General features: G+C 49.5%; 1 pseudogene; it reads right to left on the bottom strand.

Moving 5' to 3' along the window:
- The window catches only part of LOC142492436 (uncharacterized), a 28,140-nt pseudogene extending 5,623 nt beyond the window's left edge, over nucleotides 1–22,517 (bottom strand).
- Nucleotides 22,518–22,980: the final 463 nt, after the last annotated feature.

The raw sequence follows: 22,980 nt of genomic DNA, 5'->3' as shown, positions 1-22,980 counted from the left end.
GAATCAGTTACTACCCCAGAAGCCTGTCCTGTTCTCCTCCACAACAACGCGTGAGACTCAGATCTACTGTGAGCCAGCGAGTATGCACCACACCGTGTAATGGCAGGATCCCCAGAGAGGGGGGGAAACACTGCTACAGTTACAGTAAATACCAGGAACGTATAAAAGAAAAGCTTCAATTATTTTACCAAAAAATGAGAGTTGCAAGGTGTTCATTGAAGAAAATCATTACAAATATTGTATGTCTGCACATATTGTAAAACTATGAAAACTAATAAAACTTAAGTTACAAAAAAAAAAAGCTTCAATTGTTTCCTTATAGGAATGTTACCTTAACCGAGGAGGTACAGAATACTTGTCTTGTGTTAAAACAGTTTGTAGAACAGCAAGTGAAACTACATGAAAATAGATAGGTTAAAGAAAAAACACATACGGTATGCCATCTAAACGTCTTCTGTTTCTCAAAGGCCAATAAATATTGTTCCAGCGCAACATAAATGAAATACATTTTAAAAATGCATTTATATTATAGTAGATATGCAATTTATGTTATATAATATTGAGGATTGGGATGTATATGTTTTTCAAATTGTAGAGATATCTGCTTATATCTGCTAAGTGTGTACCCCCCACCCCCCAAAAAAATATGTATAAAAAAAGTCCTGATAAAAGAATGTTCATATTTTGTTTATATCCTTTGATTTTCTTTCCTTATAGTTTTCAGTATTATCAAAAGGATGATCTGTTACAGAATCAGATATGTTAACACCCACTTTCTCTTTTGTTTTTAACTCGCGCAGTTGATGGGACTTCTATTTTAACAATGTATTTGAGAAACTTATGTCAAGATCCTTTGTTGTTGAGTGAAATGTATATATTGTTACTTAACGGCATTGAACGATTTATGATTGAATATGGCTTCCTCTTTTATTCAATAGCCTTTAAGAGTATTAGTTGTATGTAAAATGGCTTAAACTGGGGATGAGATAACTGCCAAATATGTTTTTGTTATTTTAATTGGAAATTTAAAATTTTATAAAAGAGTTTTGTAGACGTACAGTATTTACACACAGATGCGCTGCCAAGAACCAATATCACTCTGGATTTTTTGATAGATGTATCCCGTGTTGCAGAGACGCAATAGGATCAGGAATGAGAGATTACTGGATCAATTGACGCTTCTTTTTTTAATTTTATGTTATGTTTGGAACAGATTGAGAATTGTTGGGGGGGGGGATCTAAAAATTTAATTCATAGGAACTATAGAACAAAATTACATGTGTAAAAGATTTGATAGAAAGAATTGCATAGGTTATTAATTGCAGCACTTTGAAAATTTACTTTAAAACATGCTACAAAAAGATCCCCCCCAATATATATTAAAAAGAAGCCCACCGCCCCCCAATACATATTAAAAAGAAGCCCACCGCCCCCCAATACATATAAAAAAAAAATCCCACCGCCCCCAATACATATTAAAAAGAGCCCGCCCGAGTGCATATTTAAAAGAAATCCACCCCCACCCCCCATACATATGTAACGGGTATTCCCTCTATCCCAGTCACAGATACCGTGTGTGTGGGTGGGAACCTATATGTTACCAGGTGTGGTGCATATACCTGTCAGGCTCACAGGAGGTCTGAGCCTCCGCCAGTGAGAGCCTGGGGTGAATCCTCTGGAACGTTCTCGGTTTCAGCGCCTCCACTTGTGTAGGGTTCTAGGGATGTAGAAGATTTCCTACACAGGACCCACATATACAGTAACCACATACACAGTAATGTATATAACCAGTTTATATATGCAGGCAATAACAAACTTAATAACATACACTACTAACACTCCCCCTAGGGGGTAACTCCATCATGTAACTCAGTCCCAAGTGTCTCTCACTCCACTAGGAGTACCTCTACCCACCACCGTGTATCCCCACACCGTGTCCACAGCTTAACCCCTTTGTCCCGTGGTCAGCGCTGCCACTATGTGTAATTATAATGAGTATGGTATACGTTGGTGCACTTATTGGGGTACCTGCCGAGCGCTCCTGCACTCGGGCCTGCAAGCAACTTCAAAAAGGATCTGCCGCTTGGTGATCCCATCTGATCCGGTGTTTCCTCGCACGGGGTCCGCCAGGGGCGATCCCACCCTGGAAATAGTCTCTGTCTCTTTAACACAGACTTGAACCCAAGTCTCTTCTCGGGGAGCGCAGCGTCCACTGTGTCCCTAACTAACACTAGTACTAAAGTGACAGGGTCCTTAACCTAGGGCCTGTCCCTGTAGCACCACAAGCTGGGGAGTTCAGGACCTATCTGGGGCCTAGGGGGTTACTGGCCTAATTCAGTGGATCACTGACCCCTGCACTCACCTCCTTCCCCTAGCTCTTCCCGGTCTTGACTGACTAGCGTGGGCTCAGCGCGCGAAATGTATCAATATCCCTGCTGCACGGCAATCCTAAGCCCTATTGGCTCCCTGGCGTCACATGGTGCGCTGCTGAGGCTCATGGGACTTGTAGTCCCTTCCAAGGGCCTTCCCTGGTAGGCTAGCGTTCGCGCGCTGCAACTGCGCATGCGCCACTATTCAGGGCCACCGGGGACTCACTGCGCATGTGCGAACTTGTGCAACATGGCGGTGCCCTGCACAGGAGCCGCCGGGACCGCTGGAGTGCCGGAGCGCTCCCTGCTCAGCCCCCACCCTCCAGATTGGTCGTCGGGTCTGCCGCTTGGCTCCGGCAGCACTCACCAATGATCCCGGCCACGGAGGTAATGGGGGTCGCGGAGCAACGAGGGGTGACTTGGCTATATCCTCCCCCTGGTAAAATCTCCAACATCCCCGCTTGGAACACAACTTATTACTATACACAAACGTTATATAATAAAAATGCATCTTAACGAATATAACTTAGCACATTGCATCAACTTTAAACGATGTTACACAATTCTGTGAGCATCACAATCACAGATTGGATTCTGCTCCGAGACCACTGCTGAGCCTCATAATGGGATGCCCCAATTTGATCATAGGTTATCCGATTTGGAGGGTACCTGACTCTTTGGCTCTGTCGAAGCTGTTCTTCTGCAACTCCCTCGGGGGAGTAATAAACACAGTCCTGAGGCTCAGCCTCATCCCTTGAGGGGAGAATTGTCTCTGAACAGTCTCTGTTCGGCACAAAGCATGGGCTCTGTGGATCCAAAGGATGTCCTGTTGGTGCCACCTTAGTAGGCATTGGCCTACGGGGCCCTTTACCCATAGCTCCTGCGGGAGATGCCCCTTCTGCGGAATAGTCCCTTTGAGAGGGTCCTTCCATAGGGTCTTCAGGAGTTTCAGAGTGGGTTTCGTTATTTACAGTCTCTTGACCCATCTCTGCTAAGTCGGACTCACCGTTGAGCGGTGTGGCCAGTATTTCCTCTTCCTCATCTCCCACTTGTGGAATGGGGAGAAGATGGTTACGGTGCCATACCTTTACCCGGCCTTCAGTGTCTTTGATGCGATAGACCGGGAGGCCAGGCATCTGAGATTCTATTTCATAGACACCGTCTCTCCATCGATCGGCCAAATTGTGTTTTCCGGGGATTCCCAGATTCCGAAGCAACACAGCGTCTCCAGGACGAAGCTCCCGATATTTGACCTTATGATTGTATCGTCTCTTATTGTCAGCATTCAGCTTAGCTGTAGACTTCTCCGCCTGTTGATAGGCCCTCTGCAAGCTGTCTTTAAGTCTTTGCACGTATTTGAAATGGGTAGCATTATGTATCCCATCCGTCGAGACTCTAAGACGTACATCCACTGGCAGTCTCGCCTCTCGCCCAAACATGAGGAAGTAGGGAGAGAATCCATTTGACTCGTGTCGGGTAAAGTTGTACGCATGAACCAAGGCCTCTACATGTCGACTCCATTCAGTCTTCTGAGCACCCTGTAGAGTCCCAAGCATGTCCAGTAGGGTTCGATTAAATCATTCTGGCAACGCATCTCCCTCAGGATAGTACGGGGTTGTTCGTGATTTAGCAATGTTCAGCATTTTGAACAATTCTCAGATCAGAGTGCTCCCAAAATCCCGACCTTGGTCTGAATGGAGGTGGTTTGGAAGACCATAGTGAACGAATTACTTCTCCCATAATATCTTCGCCACTATGATAGCTTTCTGGTCTTTTGTGGGGAAGGCCTGGGCATACCGGGTATAATGGTCCGTGATGACAGCACGTTGCATATTCCTCGGCTATCAGGCTCAATGCACAGAAAGTACATACACACAAGGTCCATGGGGCCAGAACTTTTCAGATGGCCCATAGGCGCTGCTCTAGTAGGTAGGGTCTTGCGTTGGATACACCGAGTACAACGGCGACAGTGTTGTTCTACGGCCTCTCGCATCTTGGGCCAGAAAAAGCGGTCTCTGACCAACCCAAAGGTCTTCTCTACACCGAGATGTCCATGCTCATCATGTAGGGACTTCAACACCATGTATTGCAAGTTCTTAGGGAGGACTAGTTGTCATCTATCGGGGTGATTGTGGTATTGCACCACCCGATAGAGTAAGCAGTTGTCTATTTCAAATTTGTCTGCTTCCCGCATGAGCGAAGCAACCAAGTCTTTGGGAGCATGCTTCAAGAGAGCTGGGTTCCTTTTTTCCACGGCTTGCCTAATAATACCTAGGATGTCTTCTTTCTACCCCCTTTGTATCTAAAGCTCTCTCCCGCCTTAAACCTTTCTCACTTTCTGCTCCACACCTCTGGAATGCCCTTCCCCTCAATACCCGACTAGCCACCTCGCTATCCACCTTTAAGACTCACCTTAAGACACATCTGCTTAAAGAAGCATACGAATAGCACTGGATAATCATGGACACATGATACATAAAGCTGCAGACGCACTTACTAGAATTCCCTCCTACTGTCTCTGTACGTTCTCCTTACCTACCAATTAGATTGCAAACTCCTCGGAGCAGTGACTCCTTCCTTAATGTTACTTTTACAGTATGACTGAAGCACTTATTCCCATGATCTGTTATTTATATTATTTGTTATTTATATGATATGTATTATTACTGTGAAGCGCTATGTACATTTATAGCGCTATATAAATAAAGACATACAATACAATACAATACTAACTACAGTATTTGATAGTCTACTAAATCTTTCCACCGTAGTACTTTGTCATGAGTTATGTGCATTCCTTTCGGATCGCAGTAGGCTGCGGGGATGGCCTGCGACTGGCATCCCAAGGAATCGGCAACCCGTAATTCGGAAAAGGCCACTTGGTCGTTGATGATGGCTGCAGTGCTACACATGGCGTGCACCCCTGGTCCCGGGAGTTCCTCCCATTCCTCATCATCTGGAGTAGCACTCAACCCTGGTCGTCTGGACAGGGCGTCAGCCCCTACATTCAAAGGTCCCGGCTTATACTTTAGGGAGAATCGGTAATTGCTTAGGGCTGCCAGCCATCGGTGCCCTGCTGCGTCCAATTTGGCCGAGGTATTGACGTACGTGAGGGGATTGTTGTCCGTCCTTACCTCAAACGTAACACCGTACAGGTAGTCGTGGAGTTTTTCCGTGATGGCCCATTTGAGGGCCAGGCATTCCAACTTGTGAACAGGGTATTTCTGTTCACTGGGTGTCAAACTGTGACTGATGTATGCCACTGGTCGAAGGCCCTCGGGGTGCTTCTGGTGCAAGACGGCGCCCAAGCCATTTAGACTGGTGTCCACATGCAGAACTTATGGTTGTTCTGGATCAGCGTACGCCAGCACCGGCGCTTCGGTCAGACTTTTCTTCAACTTCAGGAAGGCCCGTTCACACTCAGGCGTCCATTTATCGCCAAACGGTTCACGGGCCGACGTGGCCTTCCTTCCTGTATCTTCGGGGTATATCTTCAACAGATTGTTCAGGGGTTTAGCTCGACTAGAGTAACCTTCAATGAAGCGATGGTAATACCCGCAGAACCCCAGGAAGCATCGCAGCTCCGTGACATTCTCGGGACGAGGTCAGTTCACAACCGCTTCTACTTTGGCTGGGTCGGTGGCGATTCCTTGAGCTGACACGATGTGTCCCATGTAAGTCACTGAGGTGTGGAGGAAGCGACACTTGTCGAGGGACAACTTCAATCCTTCTTTCCCAAGATGATCTATCACTTTAAGCAGCCTCTCCTCGTGCTCTTCCAGCGTCCTTCCGAAGACAATGATGTCGTCCAGATATACGAGACACTCCCGAGGGTTCATGTCCCCGATAGTCTATTCCATCAGCCTTTGGAAGGTAGCAGGGGCCCCACATATACCTTGGGGCATACGGGTAAATTGGTAGAACCCCAGGGGACAGACGAAGGCTGTTTTCTCCTAATCCTCTGCATTCATGGGTACCTGATAGTACCCAGATCGTAGATCGAGCACGCTGAACCATTGGCTTCCGTTCAAAGCATTCAGGATCTCTTCAATGCGAGGAACATTGTACTGGTCTGGTATCGTACGATTGTTCAGGGTTCGATAGTCGACACACAGTCGTACGGATCCGTTCTTCTTCCTTACCACTACTATGGGAGAGGCGTAAGGGCTTCGAGACTCTGTCAAAATCCCAGCGGTCTCCATTTCTTGCAAGACGTTCCTCACATCGTCCACATCCCTAGGGGAAATGCGACGAGAGCATTCGTGGAACAGAGTGGCGTCACTCAGTCTAATGGCATGTTGAGTGCTCCTACTGCAACCCACATCCATCTCACTCATGGAGAACACAGTCCGTCGTTTATTCAACTGGCTTGTCAGCCGCTCCTGCCACTCAGTTGGCAATGTCGACTCGCCGAAGTTGAAGTCTAGGTCACCTAACGGCTCACTTGCAGCTGCCACATTCACCTGGGGCGTTGGTTCCAAAGGGCTATCCGGATATATGCAACCCAGAATCTGTCCGGCATCATGTTCCATCGGGAATGGAGAGAGATTCTGCACATATACGTAAGTTCGTAGAGGGATTTTAGTCGCCCACTCCCTCACTTCAGGTAGGACCCTATACCCTCTCTGAGCTTCTTCCTCCAGGGTACTCTCCAGAGAGAAGAGCTGATCGTTCTCATTTCGCTCGGGGTAACTGCACCAGACGTCCATTCGTTGCACTCCCCCTGGTAAAATAGTTGTCAGTCCGCGTTGACGATTGTAGAGATCCCCGAGACGCTCTAGGACATATACCCGGTTGCACTCCTCTCGTAGCACGGGATCTAGGAGCGAATTGGCCAGCGGTAACTCGTTGGTCTCCTTCAGGTATGCTCTGATCACAGCTTGTACTATATCAGTATTTGTTCCCAGGATGATTGGATACTTGCATTGGTCAAGTATGCAAGTCTCCGGGCATACCATCGCCGCTACATGCATAGGGTGTTTCTTGCCGGTGTTCAGTTGGAGTATTTCCAGCTGAACCCTTACAATCCCATCGATGGGGTAGTCTTCATTAATTAACCCCCTTACCTTCATATGTTCGGACGACCTCAGGGGGCAGTGTCTAAGGTGCTGGTCATAGAACTTGCGGTATATAATGGTCACTTGGGATCCGGTGCCCAGTAAGGCAGAGGCGTAGATTCCTTCCAGTACAACAGGCACTATGGCTGAGGGGCCTACTTGACGGTAAGCATCCTCGGGTAAGGTGTCATCACTGGGGCCAGAGTCAGAAGGAGCCTCTTCGGGTCCAGCAGGGGTCCCTGGATCAGACTCTGCCAGTCGCACGTGGCAGACCATCGCCCAGTCGGAATTCTCTCTATTGGGAGGTTTTTCCTCCGGGGGGTCCTCCCTTTCTGGACAGTCACTGGAGTGACCCTTCTTACCGCAGTTATAGCAAACGATTTCCCGGCGTTCAGGACGACCCCTGTACGGAGAAGATGGTTTCCCGGATGGTCTAGATTTGGAGACCGGAATCTTGGGAGAGGCCTCCTCTTCCTGAATTGGAGGTTTCTTGGCCTTTGGCGCAGAAGCCCACTGAGGTTCACTCTTTGTAGGCTCTTTAGTCTTCTTGGAAGTATGCAACCCGGCGTAGATCTCATGTTCTTTTATCTCATCTATTAGCTCCTCCCAGGTAGGGTGGTCACCTCACATCAGAGAACGCCTCATTATGAGTACAATATGATGGTTGGGAAGGGCTCCAGCCAGGAATTGCTCGCTGTGGTACTCATCCACCTCGCTTGCAGTAATACGTTTTCGCTTACGTAGCTCCCATAAGACCGCTTGAATCCTCTGTAGGAAATCAGATAGATCCTCTCCCTCTTTTTGGCAAAGGTTGTAGTATCTCTTCATCAATTGTCCTATGTCTTCGGTTCGCCCGTAAGCCCGCACAAGAGTCTCTAGCATCTGATGCACGGTAACGTCCACATGCTGATCTTTACACATCTGTATTGTGGTGGACGCGGGAGGACGTAGGCATTCCATTATGCATTGCCGCTTCACCAACTCAGAGCATGTCCATTCTTCTAAAACCTGTGAAGTGTATTCTCACCAGACTTCAAACGTTTCTTCGCCAGTCGGGGTCGGCTTGGTCCCTGAAAAGATCTTTAACTTGCGATACTGCTGTGAGGCCGGAGCTTCGGATTTGGACGCCCCCATTTGTAGGATAGCCTGAGCTAGCATTCGGATGTCATCCCCAGGTTTAGAGGACGAGCTGGCAATAATTAACAGTGGACTGTAGTCTGTGGGAGCGGCCCGGTCGGCCCCACAATAACTCTCAGGAGGGGAAGGTGATGTATGCATAGCAACCTCTTGTAAGTTCGTGTGAGAGCTGTGAGGCTCAGATTTTATTGGCAGTTCAGGGTAGACAACAATACAGCAGGAACCGGTTGGCCTCGCGAGCCACAAGCTGGATGGGCCCCGGTCTTCAGTTATACTGTATCTTGCCCTATACTCACTAACACAGAGCAACACTCCTGGTCCGCATCCTTAAGTCGCTCCAACACTTTTATTTTGGCAGCATCCCGGATATTTGGGTGCTGCCTCAAGGCCATTTGTATTGACGAGGATGGAGTATCAACAGGAACACGGCTCACCGCGAGCGTGTGGAGCGGCGGCACTTGCAGCTCCACGGCCCAGTCATACACTTCTGAGCGTGACGGGGACGGTAATGGTGGTGACATACTTAATAACTGAGGGGGCACCCCAGGTCTGACCTCTCAGCAGCGCCTCCAAATGTAACGGGCATTCCCTCTATCCCAGTCACAAATACCGTGTGTGTGGGTGGGAACCTATGTGTTACCAGGTGTGGTGCAGTATACCTGTCAGGCTCACAGGAGGTCTGAGCCTCTGCCAGTGAGAGCCTGGGGTGAATCCTCTGGAACGTTCTCGGTTTCAGCACCTCCACCTGTGTAGGGTTCTAGGGATGTAGAAGATTTCCTACACAGGACCCACATATACAGTAACCAGAATGTATATAACCAGTTTATATATGCAGGCAATAACACACTTAATAACATACACTACTAACACTAAAATAGTCTCTGTCTCTTTAACACAGACTTGAACCCAAGTCTCTTCTCGGGGAGCACAGCGTCCACTGTGTCCCTAACTAACACTAGTACTAAAGTGACAGGTTCCCTAACCTAGGGCCTGTCCCTGTAGCACCACAAGCTGGGGAGTTCAGGAGCTATCTGGGGCCTAGGGGGTTACTGGCCTAATGCAGTGGGTCACTGACCCCTGCACTCACCTCCTTCCCCTAGCTCTTCCCGGTCTTGACTGACTAGCGTGGGGTCAGCGCGTGAAATGTATCAATATCCCTGCTGCAGGGCAATCCTAAGCCCTATTGGCTCCCTGGCGTCACATGGTGTGCTGCTGAGGCTCATGGGACTTGTAGTCCCTTCCAAGAGCCTTCCCTGGTAGGCTAGCGTTCGCGCGCTGCAACTGCGCATGCGCCACCATTCAGGGCCGCTGGGGACTCACTGCGCATGCGCGAACTTGCGCAACATGGCGGCGCCCTGCACAAGAGCCGCCGGGGACCGCTGGAGCGCTCCCTGCTCAGCCCCCACCCTCCAGATTGGCCGTCGGGTCTGCTGCTTGGCTCGGCAGCACCCACCAACGATCAAGTTAATTTGGTGTTACAACAGAATAGTACAGACAGTATCTCAATACTCCCCACAGACATCAAGATAAAATAGCTAGGCCCAGGGATATGTACAAACGTAGGACATTAAATCCAGAAAAAAAAACTAATACCAAAAACTAACAACCACAGACAATTATAATCGAAATTGTAATTGCTTCTGCTCAATGCCCTGCCGTCACCATAATGAATTTTGTAGATACATTCATGTGATTTACTTTTTCACCTAATAAAGGGGATGAACCGGCATGTTTTTAAAACACCAGTACAGGTAGCACATAGCAGGAAGGGAAGCCTGACAAAGTATTTCAGGTAATATATAAAAGGAAAAAGGAATACCAGCGCGTGGGTTAAATATGTGCCCTAATGTGCAAAAAAAATAAAAAAAACTGTGTTTAAACCTATAAAACACACATCACTGAGGAAGGCATTGCCGAAACGCATCTGATGTGTTTTGGGCACTCACAGCCACCATAGTTGTCTGAGAGCAGAGCTAATTCCTCACACAGTCCTCACGCAGCTGTTGGAGCCTGGTCATGTGTGCACGTTTGGAGCAGGAGAGGAGAAGCAGCCTGCTGGAAGCAGAGAGGCTTGTGACCCCCCCCCCCCCATCCGCAAGGAAATCAACAGAGGACAAGTGAAGGAAGATCTGCCTAAGGCCAAGTCCATAGCAGGGGAAGCCGCGCTGAGCCATGCGGACGCTCCGCGCTGAGCCCCTGCATCCTCCATGAGGATGTCTTTAGAGGGGGCTCACGTGAGCATCCATAGGCGTGCTGTGGCGCTGGATTTTTCAGCCGACAGCTAAGCTGTTTTTCAGAGTGCTGTCGGCTGAAAACATCCAATCAACGCGGAGCAGCGTCAACATCACGGCGCCGTGACGTCGGCGCTGTGACGTTGACGTCGGTGCGTCGCAGGCGATTGGCCCAACGACGTCACTGCCCCGCCTCCCTCAGTCTCCCCCCGCCTCCCGATCGCGCCCGCTGGCTCGCCTGCATGGGCATGAAATCGCGCAGATTTCAGAAGGCGAGCCTCAGCGTTAGCGCGCCTCAGCCCTGCTACCCCCTCTATGGCCCGAGCCTAACAAAGACAACAGATGCTGGCAAGCTATGCACCAATGCACCGCTGTATAGCACGATTTGGAACAAGTGTGAAGAGACACACCTATCATCTAGATCAAGTTAACTGTGGATACTTTCTCCGAAGTGGACTTACTTTGCGGGACATTTTCACTTGGACATTTGTTTATGTAAGTGCACTTTTCACAGAGATTGGATATATTTTGCATTGTATATAGGATAGTGGTGTGTTTTATAGGTTTAAACACAGGTTTTTTTTGCACATTAGGGCACATGTTTAACCCACGAGCTGGTATTCCTTTTTCCTTTATATATTACTTTTTGGGAGGATTTGAATCACCCCTCCACAATCCAGCAGCGGGATATTTAGTCACTGTTTGTATTTAGTAGTTGGCGCTGTGTTTTCTTTATTCAAAGTATTTCAGGTGAATTCTGTATTATTTTGAAGAGAGTTACATTTGGCATAATAAATAGGCTAGCATGAGTCTGATCAAACTTTAATAGCATTAAAGGTTGTATTGTCTGGGAAGAAGTTGCACAAAAGTGACAGTTCTAGGAAATTAAATTAAAGGAAGGAAATAAAACAGTTGCAGCAATCTGCTTTAACAGAGTTTAATAATTAATCGGCTGCAAACACATCTCAAAGTGTGGAAAAGAGGAAAAGCTTCTTTTGATTATAATATATATTGAAATATAATGTATAATGTATACATGCAACCATGTATTGTCATCCTAACTCTGTGCCCAGGACATACTTTATAACGAGACGTAATTCAATGTATTATTTCCTGGTAAAATATTTAAAAACAGAGCATCCTATGGTTTGAGTGATGTAAAATAAGCTTTTCCTCTCTTCTCCACACTGAGATTTGTTTGCAGGAAATTGTATATTAGTTACTTATTTAGTAGCTCTGGTAGGTGGGGATCTGTGAACAGTACGACACTCACTCAGCTGCTCTGCTAGACAGTGATTAGTCCTCCTCATGGCAGTTAGCGATAACACCGGAAGTTGTACCCCCATCCGGGTACTCTGAGAATAGGCCCCGTCGCCAGCCTCCAATCACTGATGTTCATCAATGCTGCAGAAGCCATGTTCCGCCCTCTGCTGCCTGCGTTCTCCACTTTCCACCGTCTGCATCCTCCGCCATCTTCTTTTACCAACCAAAACTGGGACCACGACCAAAAATCGGGACATTTAAAAAAAAGTTGGGACATGGGAACAGAACACTAAAAAACGGGACATCTGGTCACCCTGTCTATAAGCTCTTCTCCCATATCCAAACCACATGAAAAATACTTTTTTAGAAGCTTTTTCATTCTGGCTATCATGGAGAGCAACTGCTTGGCTGCAATCCAGTGGCTGGGACAGGCTCGTAAGCTGGTGGCAGGCAAAGGATGGCCATGAACAGATAGAGGTCCGGACTGGAGAGAAGCAGACAAAGTAAGGTCCAAGCAGAATCTGGTAACAGTAAAAGAATCTAACAGGCAAGCTTGAGTACTGGGATGAACTAAATAAACAGGCAAGGGAGGAACAGGAAATGGAGGTTTAAATAGATCTGGCTGAGATGAGGGACAGGTGCTGGGGATTAGGTAGCGAGAAACCATCAGAGAACTCTGCTGAATAGAAGCAGGCAAGAGAGTAGCCCCTGTGGCAGTCCAGCAGAACTCCATGCTGGGATGGAGAGAAATCCCGATGGAGACATCCCTGACACCGACTGTGCAAATCTGAGCACTGTGCCAAAAATGGACCAAACGCATTGTCCTGGAACAGGATTGTATATTTTCTGTGTATTTTCTCTGCTCTCAGGCTGCCAGCTCTCCACAGTGAAAGTTGCATGTTTCCCTGTTATGACGCAGCCAATGCAGCTGTGTATCAGAAAAGTGGGGGAAGGAAAACACAAAATGGATGTGTCTCCTAAAAGAATTCACTATACTGCACTCCTACTTAATTTAAAATTTAACTTTTAATATATTTTCCATAAAACATATGTTACCAAAAACGTCGTGTATTGTGCATTAAAAATAAATTAAATTGACAATACCTAGCGTCTGTGTCAGTGAATGTGTGTTGGAGTGGTCTCAAACAACAATTAGTAGTAGAGGCTTCAGGACACAGAACGCTACTTAGTCAGGGTACTGTATGAACCCCTCTGGGGCACCTATGAGATCAGGTACACTTGTAATAGTAAATAAATAAACGTACACACTCAGTGACTAAGATGTGTCGTGAAAATACAGCAGTCCTGCTTCGACTTGTAAACCACAGAGCACTTAAGGATGTTAGTTATAAATGTATTGCCATGCAATATATATAGAAGTGCTACTGATAGTATAGTGATGGAGGGTAAATGATTCACAGCATAGTGAAGCAAATGTTCACAGCATATTGATCATTGAATCATTCTACAGCACACTCCAAATGGTCATATCATATAAAGAGCAGGAATGCTTGCGCACTGAGTGTTAGTGGAGTACCCAATTCAGATCTACATAGATAAAGCCAGGAGACTACAGAACACTACATAAAAGCAGCTCCAAGTAGGAGACTGACTACATGGCGCGTCCAACGCGCGTTTCCCTCCAGCAAAGGAGCTTCCTCAGGGACAAATGCAGCTGTGTAGTTGCAACATTGCTGCTACAATATAGCCTTTCCACAAGCCAGTTGCCTTGGCAACCTCTCACTGCTCATAGCTTGAGATGGTTTAGGCCAGGTCCCTGCTGGCTACTGCAGCGCCCGCTGTGGCTGACGCTGCAGGGACAAGAGCCACCCCACAATGGGGCCGGGGCCGCTGCGCTGCACGGTGAGTTTTTGAGGCACACATGAAAATTGAGATGGGAACTAGCTAGGTCACGCCCCCCGGCGGTTCAGCCAATGAGGGCAAACCTGCCAGCTGATGTCATAGCCGCGTCCCCGTCACTCCCCAGTCACTCCCCCCTGTCTTTTCCCCTGCAGCTCTCTGCAGACCTTCGAATTCGGCTGCACGCGCCACCTGCCTCACAGGCGCGCGTGCAACGCAGGCAGCAGGGCCACAGCCTTAGCCCTCTGACCCTGTCTTTCTCTGTTTATTAGTATGCCCCTTTGGCATGTTCCTGTCTGGAAAGGAAAGTGTGCTTTCTCTTATCAGCAGACAGTGAGTAGATGCATCTTCCACTGCTCCCTTAGAAAAGGATTTCTTTTTATCTTCCCGTCACAATAGTCACTTCCTACCATAAAACTACATGCAAGTCCTTTCACTGCAGTTCTTGACACAGCGGAGGACGTGTCGAGCATCTGGAGACACTTACTGTAGATACAGTTTACAACTAGCTGCATCTGTATGACCACAATAAAGCCCATGGTTTGAAAAGGAGAAACTCGCAGCCAAGCGAATATCCCCCTAAGTGTTTGGTAGGTTAAAATGGAGCTCTCCCCAGGACCCAGTTCAGTCTAAAGGTTACCATAGAGATTTTAAAAAAAATCATGATTTTGAAAACAAAAGAAACATTTTAAAAAAAAGAGCAGGATACTAACATTATACATAGGTACATAGTTACATAGTAGAGGAGGTTGGAAAAAGACATGCGTCAATCAAGATCGACCTATGCTAAATTTAGATGACAGATACTTTATCCTATATATGCGTTAAACTCATATAGGCTTCTGACAACGATTTCTGCTTTACGGATAATATGCATTTTTACGAGAATATTCCCTTATACAGTTGTAGCCCTTTTTGTGAACGTCTGAACTAAGGGACTACGGTGCATAAACCTGTGGCTTCAGGAGCTCTGAACCTCCGCATATTGGGAGCCTGGGGGTATACCTTTATCACTTGTGGTGCAGCGCCTCCACTTACCCAGGATCCCCATTATAGAGATTATGCCCTGAGCAAGAACCTAACAACAGCAGTATGCAACAGCAACCTTTTTATATCACACAATAACAAATGATATGCAGACTTATCATATAACATTTACATACACACACACAACGTGGCTCGGCCACACCTTATTGGGATAGTGTCCTGTACATAAGCAACTCTGCCGCTCTCCTTAGGAGTATGTCTCATAACCAGTAAAGTATAGTACCATATGCAATTCTCTTAGGAAACCCAATTAGTTAGTGGGAGGCGGGATCAGCGCCTGGTGACCGGTGTAGGTGCACGTGTAGACAAGGATACCTTCCGGTCACTACGATGACCTTGACACTCCACAGGGCCCCAGTGATAATCCAGCCTTGCGCCGTCTCTCCCTTCTGCAGCACCATCAGACGGGGAAATCCAAGATGGCGGCCGCAACTCCGCAGCTCCGCATATGAACCTCACTAAAGGGAAACGTCCCTGACGACTATGGGCGTCCTTACAAATACAGCACCCTACGATGGCGGGGGAAAGACTCCTGGGGCTGTGGGCATATCCTACCTAAGCAGACGGGTCACTGACCCTCTGCTCTCGCACCCGAGGTTCCGCCAACCTCCTCCTTCACCTCCCTTGCTGCTCTGCCCCACCGCCCACACGCATCCGGTTCCTGCATACACAGTCTCGCATCCCATTGGTCCTCAGCCTCAGCTGACCTTCTCACCATCAGAGTTCATAGTTCAACCCCTTCGCGCTCTTCCCTCGCGCATGCGCAGCCCAACTGGTACGCAGTAACTTCGCTGGCAAACAGGGACAATATGGCGCTGCCTATGTAATTGACAGCGCGGAACCTTTAATATATGCACATCCTTACATTCTCCCCCCCCCAGAATCCAGCGTCCCCGCTGGACTACCTAAGCACATATATTAACTATGTACACAACCCTCTCTTCCTAGATTAGGTTACACATCTCATTAAACAGTACCATCATAGCTTGCATCCTATGCCGAGCCCACTGCTGAGCCTCATAATGGGGTGCCCCAAACTGATCATATGCCATTCGCATGGGAGGTTGACTGTTTCTTTGACTTCGGCGGGGTTGATCTTCCTCTGCAGAGTGCTCAGTCTCAACTGGTATTTCCATCTCTACCCTTGAGGGGTGTTCAGCATTAGCACAGTCTCTTTGGGGTGTAAAACATGGACTTTGGGGGTCTAGAGGCTGACTCACGGGAGTCAATTGATCAATGTTCGGGCCAAAAGGCTCTTTACCCGTGGCTCCTTCGGGAGATGCCTCCACGGCCGGAAGGCCCCTTTGAGAGGTTCCTTCCATTGGATCCTCAGAGGTGGCAATTTTTACAGTCTCTGGGCCATCCTCTGTGTGTTCAACTTCTCCATCTATGGGCGTGGCTGGAATTTCCAATTCGTCCGTCCCTACTTGAGGTATGGGAAGCAGATGATTCCTATGCCACACCTTTACGCGGCCTTCAGAATCCTTGATTCGGTACACAGGAAGACCAGGCATCTGTGACTCCACCTCATACACACCCTCCCGCCACCGGTCGGCCAATTTATGCTTCCCAGGAACACCTAAGTTGCGTAAGAGGACCGCATCTCCGGGGTGAATTTCCTTGTGACGTACTTTGTGATCGTAGCGCCTTTTATTTCCCGCATTCAATTTCGCAGTCGTCCGTTCAGCCAATCTATAGGCCAGCTGTAAACTGTCCCTTAGTCGCTGGACATATCGAAAGTGCGTCCTATTGGATACCCCATCGGTAGATATCCGCAGGCGCACATCCACCGGTAAACGGGCTTCTCTTCCGAACATCAAGAAATACGGAGTATACCCGGTGGACTCATGTCGGGTACAATTATACGCATGTACCAATGCTTCGACGTGTTTACTCCACTCCGTCTTTTTCGGGCTCGTCAAGGTTCCTAACATATCTAACAGAGTGCGATTGAACCGTTCAGGCAGAGCATCCCCTTCGGGGTGGTACGGGGTAGTACGCGATTTGGCAATGTTCAGTAGAGTGAGCAACTCCCGTATCAGGGTACTCTCAAAATCCCTGCCCTGATCGGAGTGAAGACGATTTGGTAGTCCATAATGAATGAAATATTTCTCCCATAGTACTCGGGCCACCGTTACGGCCTTCTGGTCTTTCGTAGGGAACGCTTGGGCGTACCTAGTGTAGTGGTCAGTGATCACAAGAACATTACTAACTCCCCGACTGTCGGGCTCGATACAGAGAAAATCCATACACACCAAATCCATTGGACCCGAGCTTTTCAAGTGTGCCATGGGAGCCGCCCTGGTGGGCAGTGTCTTTCGTTGTAAACAGCGATTACACCTCCGGCAATGTTGCTCCACAGACTCCCTCATTCTCGGCCAATAGAACCTATCCTGTAGTAGCCCAAACGTCTTGTCAATGCCCAGGTGACCATGGTCATCGTGAAGGGCCCTGAGGACTAGGGTTCTCAAACGTTCCGGCAAAAACAACTGACGCCGATCGGGATGGTTATGATAGGATATCACCCGATATAGCAAACAATTGTCCATCTCAAACTTCCCAAACTCATTTAGCAGGAGTTTCACCAAGTCTCCGGGGGCTCGCTTCAGTATAGAAGGGTTATCTTGTTGTACCGCTTGACGGGCTAACTCCACTATGGGGTCTTGTGTTTGATAATGCACTAGGTCCCTCCACGAGATGATATTATCCTCAGTGATGTTCATCCCTTCTCGACCTTGATAGGCCAGGGGGATAGCCCGCGAGTTACATCCCAACGAGTCAACAATCCGCAATTCTGAGAATGCTACGTGGTCGTCGACTACCGCAGCCACGGAGCAGAGGGCACGAATTCCTGGACCCGGTATCTCTTCCCAAACTTCCTCATCAGGGGTGGACTGAAGGCCCGGGCGACGAGACAGGGCGTCGGCACCTATGTTGGTGGGTCCGGGTTTGTATTTAAGGTTGAACCTGTAGTTGGCTAGAGCAGCTAACCAACGGTGTCCCGTGGCGTCTAATTTGGCAGACGTGTTTATATAGGTCATGGGGTTGTTGTCCGTACGTACTTCGAACTGCACCCCATATAGGTAGTCATGCAGCTTGTCCACCACCGCCCATTTTAGCGCCAAAAATTCCAACTTATGGACCGGGTAATTCTGCTCGCTAGGGGTTAAACTTCGGCTCGCGTAGGCCACTGGACGTAGCCCGGTCTCATACTTCTGATGCAAAACCGCTCCTAGCCCGCTGAGGCTAGCATCGACATGTAGGACATAGTCTCGCTCAGGATCCGCGTAGGCCAAGACGGGGGCCTGAGTGAGGCTGGTCTTTAAGTGTTTGAAGGCCTGTTCACATTCTGCAGTCCATGTCTTCCCAAAGGGTGTCTGCGCCGAGCTCCCCTTTCTCCCGGTTTCTCCCGGAGGCACCTTGAGAAGGTCATTCAGTCTCTTGGCCTTGCTGGAATACCCCTCCACGAACCGCCGATAATAGCCACAAAACCCCAAGAAAGACCGCAGCTCCTGAACATTTTGAGGTCTGGGCCAGTTCATCACCGCCTCGATCTTTCCGGGGTCGGTGGACACCCCATCAGCTGACACAATGTGGCCCACATACGTTACGGAGGTCCGACAGAATTTGCACTTGTCTAGCGACAGTTTTAGGCCCTCCCCCTCAAGCCTATCCAGCACCTTCATCAGTCTCTCGGAATGCTCTTCCAGCGTCCGCCCAAACACAATAATGTCGTCCAGGTACACTAAGCACTCTCGCGGGTTAAGGTCTCCGAGGGTTTTTTCCATTAGTCTCTGGAACGTGGCCGGGGCACCGCAGATCCCTTGAGGCATGCGGGTAAACTGGTAAAACCCTAAAGGACAGATGAAGGCCGTTTTTTCTTGGTCTTCCGGGCCCATGGGCACTTGATAATACCCGGACCTGAGGTCGAGCACACTGAACCATTTACTCCCGGTCAATGCATTCAGGAGGTCCTCGATTCGGGGCAGTGTATACTGGTCGGGGATAGTACGGTTATTCAGCGTTCTGTAATCCACACATAGACGGACCGTCCCGTTCTTCTTGCGGACTACCACAATGGGTGAGGCGTACGGGCTCCGAGATTCCCGCACGATGCCAGCCGTTTTCATCTCGTCGATTAATCCCCTCACTTCGTCAGCATCCTTTGAGGCAAGCCGGCGGGAGCGCTCCCGGAAGGGGGTGGCGTCGCTCAGTCGGATGGTATGGTGGGCACTGCGACTGCACCCCACATCCATGTCACCAGTGGAGAACACCCCCCTTCGGTCGTGTAGCTCATCCTGTAGCCTCTTCCTCCACTCATCCGGGAGGGGCGAGTCGCCAAAGTCAAATTCCAATGCCGGCGCTATGGTAGCCGGCGAGCTCCTAGCTAGTTCCGTCGAGGCCTCCTCCTCGGAAGTTACCGGGTATATCCTCCCTAGCGTCTGCCGCCGGTCAATAGTCATCGGGTACGGGGATATATTCTGCACATATACCCAGGTGCGCTTCGGGATCTTCCCGGGCCATTCCTTGACCGAGGTTAGTACCTTGTAGCCCAAACGTTGTTCGTCCTGGGCCACACTCTCCAAGGTGAAGAGCTGATCCTCCGCCCGTCGACGGGGGTAATGGCAAGCGGCGACCATCATTCGTCCTTCCCCCGGGGGAATCTGGGTCAGTCCCCATTCTTGGCTGTAGAGGACACCATGCTCTTCCTCGGTCGCAATTTTACCGCAGACCTCTTGAAGGGCGGGACAGGCCGCCAGGGCCAGCAGTGGGGCTTCTCCTGCTTCCTGCAAAAACTGGCGGAATACCGCGCGCACAATGTCAGCGTTGGTCCCCAAGATGATTGGGGCGCTGGGGTGGTCCTGCGGCTCGGGGCACACTAGGGCCTCCACTTCCATGGGGTGATGTTTACCAGTATTCAGCTGGAGAATATCTAACTGCACCTTTACTACTCCGTCTATGGGGTAATCTTCCTGACTCAGTCCCCGTAGCCGCAGGGCATCCGCCGATAGCAACGGTAGTTGATGTAGGTGTTGGTCGTAGAAGGGCCGGTATACGATCGTTACTTGGGATCCCGTGTCCAACAATGCGGCGGCGTAGATGCCTTCGATAACTACGCGAATAATGGAGGCGGGGCCGATTCGGGAGCCCTGAGGAGGCGGTGATGCCTGGTCATCCTTCAGGGGTTGGCACGGCATTGAATGCGCCGGTCGGGACGACGTTCTTCGTGAGGTGGGGCAGTGGGCCCGCAAGTGTCCCATCTTTCCACAGGCATAACACTGTATTTGGCTGAGGTAAGCCTCGTCTCTCCTGGTGGGGGGGCTCCGCCTGGTCGGGGGACGAGGTCTGGGTGTCACGGGGGTGGGGGCATCCTCGGGGTCAGGGTCCCCAGATTCAGGCGCATCGGTTTTGGGTTCCACTTTCTTGGCCTCCTTACCTCCGAGCTGGGGCTTCTTCCCGGTGGCTAGGTCACGCCCCAGCAGCACCGTCTCATGCGCTTGAACCCGGTCCATTAGGTCGTGAAACGACAACGCTTGTCCAGGCGTTAGGCAGCTACTGACCCGCACCGACACGGGGTGTAGGGGTAAGAGGCCCCGCAACAGCTGAGTGGTGCGTAGTCCGTTAGCTTCTATCCTTGGTAATACGCCTTTCCTCACCAGATTCCAGAGGTCCAGGTGCAATCGTCTGAGAAAATCGGACACCATTTCTCCCTCTTTCTGGGTTAACGCATGAAATTTGGACATCAACGTGTACGTGTCCACCGGGGCTCCATAGGCCTTGGTCAGGCAGTAGATAAGATCGGCCGCGTCAGCTTCCGGATTGTCATCTCGGTAGTAGTGCACCATATGGGACGCGGGGGGCCGTAAGCACTCAACTATGCGTTGTCTGCGGACCGCGTCCGTGCAGGTCCATTCAGGCAGTACCTGTTCGGTATGATCCAACCAGTCCTCTATCCCTACTTCCCCTGGAGGCGTGGGTTTCTCGCCGGAGAAGGCTTTTAACTTCCTGTACTGGAGCGACTGGGTGGTGTTGTGGATAGCGGCGGCTATGGCGGGAATAGAGGTGTCTCCTGGTAAGCTGTCCCCGACTGCAGGGTAAGCGTCCAATCTTGATACGCTAAGGCGGTTGAGGCCAGCCCGCAGGCCGGACGGGGTGGACGACGAGCCTAGGCTCAGGGTGGCTGGCCAACGAGGGTGTAGGCCACTGTCAGGGAAGTGGTCGGGGCCTCCCGTCGCGGCACCTGTGGTGGGAGCATATTCTCTCCTTGGGGTAGAGGTGGCCAGGGGCGCAGAGGTGTCCGCCTGGACTAGTGGGCAGCGCACCCCCGGAGCCTCGGGCAGCAGCAGTATATGGGGCAAAGCCTCGGGGCATATATCTTGTTCAGTGGCATACAAGATCCGGCGCCAGGTCTGGTCATGGTCATAAAAGTGGTCTTGTACTTGGGCATTGTCCAGGAGAGGAAGCTTTCGGACCTGTTCGGTCACTGTGCCTAACGAGATCATGGCGGGGACATGGCCCAGCGCGAAAACACGGTTCAAGGGGATCCCGCGCCGTTGGGCCCACTTGCGCACCTCGAGCGCCGAGGGCACCGACATGATGTGGGTTGGTTGCACAATAGAGACAAAAAAAATGTGGGGGCACCCCAGGTCTAAGATCTCAGCAGCGCCTCCAAATGTAGCCCTTTTTGTGAACGTCTGAACTAAGGGACTACGGTGCATAAACCTGTGGCTTCAGGAGCTCTGAACCTCCGCATATTGGGAGCCTGGGGGTATACCTTTATCACTTGTGGTGCAGCGCCTCCACTTACCCAGGATCCCCATTATAGAGATTATGCCCTGAGCAAGAACCTAACAACAGCAGTATGCAACAGCAACCTTTTTATATCACACAATAACAAATGATATGCAGACTTATCATATAACATTTACATACACACACACAACGTGGCTCGGCCACACCTTATTGGGATAGTGTCCTGTACATAAGCAACTCTGCCGCTCTCCTTAGGAGTATGTCTCATAACCAGTAAAGTATAGTACCATATGCAATTCTCTTAGGAAACCCAATTAGTTAGTGGGAGGCGGGATCAGCGCCTGGTGACCGGTGTAGGTGCACGTGTAGACAAGGATACCTTCCGGTCACTACGATGACCTTGACACTCCACAGGGCCCCAGTGATAATCCAGCCTTGCGCCGTCTCTCCCTTCTGCAGCACCATCAGACGGGGAAATCCAAGATGGCGGCCGCAACTCCGCAGCTCCGCATATGAACCTCACTAAAGGGAAACGTCCCTGACGACTATGGGCGTCCTTACAAATACAGCACCCTACGATGGCGGGGGAAAGACTCCTGGGGCTGTGGGCATATCCTACCTAAGCAGACGGGTCACTGACCCTCTGCTCTCGCACCCGAGGTTCCGCCAACCTCCTCCTTCACCTCCCTTGCTGCTCTGCCCCACCGCCCACACGCATCCGGTTCCTGCATACACAGTCTCGCATCCCATTGGTCCTCAGCCTCAGCTGACCTTCTCACCATCAGAGTTCATAGTTCAACCCCTTCGCGCTCTTCCCTCGCGCATGCGCAGCCCAACTGGTACGCAGTAACTTCGCTGGCAAACAGGGACAATATGGCGCTGCCTATGTAATTGACAGCGCGGAACCTTTAATATATGCACATCCTTACACAGTACATACATTTTTAATTATTTTATTGAAATTCATTTTACATGTCATACCATAAAATGTGATGCTACTCTGATAAAATTGAAGAAATACAAATAAAAGTATAGAGAAAATTATCATTTTCAGATACTCTTTAAACATACAAATAAATTTGGAACACTAAAAATAAACAAAGCAAAAGATTCAGAAAATTAACCTAGTACAGTATACACCAGTTAAAAACATTCCAAGAGATGCCAATTTAGAAATAATCTAAAAGTGAACAGACAAATGAGCAGTGGCAGGTGGCTGTATAGCAATTTCCTTACAGGATGTTGTTTCGTCTTTTCCCATTG

Source organism: Ascaphus truei, chromosome 4 (assembly GCF_040206685.1).
Source record: "Ascaphus truei isolate aAscTru1 chromosome 4, aAscTru1.hap1, whole genome shotgun sequence".
NCBI lineage: Eukaryota > Metazoa > Chordata > Amphibia > Anura > Ascaphidae > Ascaphus > Ascaphus truei.
Note: the sequence above shows the minus strand (reverse complement) of the source record. Positions and strands in the feature narration are given on the sequence as shown.